We start from the raw sequence: 1,326 nt of genomic DNA on the forward strand, positions 1-1,326 counted from the left end.
CACAGCTAAATGGCACACACTGCCATGTAACTGTAGTTTTGACTACTTACCCACAGTTTGTAATTCAGTTTGGTGAGTATGCAAGTGTGGATGTACTTGGAGCCCCTCTTGAACTTTACACCCTGGACAGAAAAGGGGTGGGAGGGGGGGGGCAAAGGAAGCAAACCAGAAGGTGTGTGGCTCTTTAAGATGGATACTGTCCTGGATGGAAAGAATGCTTGGGTTTTAGCCTGGACCCTTGGTCTCAATAGGACAGAAACTTCTTTGCTGCTCTCTATCCATTTTTTCCAATAATCTCTACAAGGAACAGTAGGCTGGTGGACTCAAATATAGGCCCACTTCACATGTGCTTTTGCCCAACTGCAATTTCAGGACTTATGTACACTCACTCAGGTGGGCACATCCCCTAGCCAGAGTTTAAAGTGAAATACTATTTCACCTTATGTGTTTGTCTAGTTTGCTTAATTTTTTCTCTTGTATGTATCAGTTTTCACATCTTTCTGTGGGTATGTAACTGAATAACAAAGAACAATTAAAAACATTCTACCATATTTACTTGAATATGGGATAACATTTTTCCTCAATCAGCTTGCGGAAAATATCTCCTTGTTTTATATTAGCATACAGGAAAACCTTATTAAATACATTGTCTGTCATTAAACTGCTGCCAAAAGCAACAAGTGCTCAGTAAGGAAAACCAGCTACGAAGTTGATTAAATGTAGGCAACACTGAGCATGACTAAAAAAATACATGGCCCATAATGGACAAACATGCTGATAGCAACCTCTTTTTTTTGGCCCTTCAGGGTATTCCCTCCACAGGGAAATGGCACCAAGCCTGGAGGTACTGCAATACCAGGCCAACCCTGGGAGAGCCAGAGCTAGCCCTGACATATTCCCCTTGGTGCCAAAAATGCTTGATCTTAGCCAAAAGGCCAAGATGCTGATGGGAACCTTATTTTTATTATTATTGTTGTTGTTATTAAACTCAACATTTTATTAAAGAAAAACCTCATAAATATTTACAAATATCAAACCTTATATTATCCAACAAAGCCTCATAACATGTTAACTCCTCCTCATCTCAGTTTACAACAACATTATCTGATCCCACAATTAGCCCCCTTCCTCACCTCTCTCGCATCTCACTATCTCCGGCACTCCTCAAGTGAAGATATATTTCCATTTATCTTTCCTCCACATCTCCTCCTTACTCTCATCTTCCTCCTCCTCATCCCTTTGCATGTAATATTTGAGGTCAAACAGGGATAGCTGTAAATATCCCTTCATAGTAAAATCCATTCCTTTCATGATCAGAAAATTCCT

The 1,326-nt window shown here is 40.2% G+C and overlaps 1 pseudogene; it reads right to left on the reverse strand.

The window, feature by feature from the left end:
* Positions 1-822: 822 nt before the first annotated feature.
* Positions 823-947, reverse strand: LOC112549488 (annotated as a pseudogene).
* Between the last annotated feature and the right edge of the window lie 379 nt (positions 948-1,326).

The sequence above is a fragment of the Alligator sinensis genome, unplaced genomic scaffold, assembly GCF_000455745.1.
Source record: "Alligator sinensis unplaced genomic scaffold, ASM45574v1 scaffold123_2, whole genome shotgun sequence".
NCBI lineage: Eukaryota > Metazoa > Chordata > Crocodylia > Alligatoridae > Alligator > Alligator sinensis.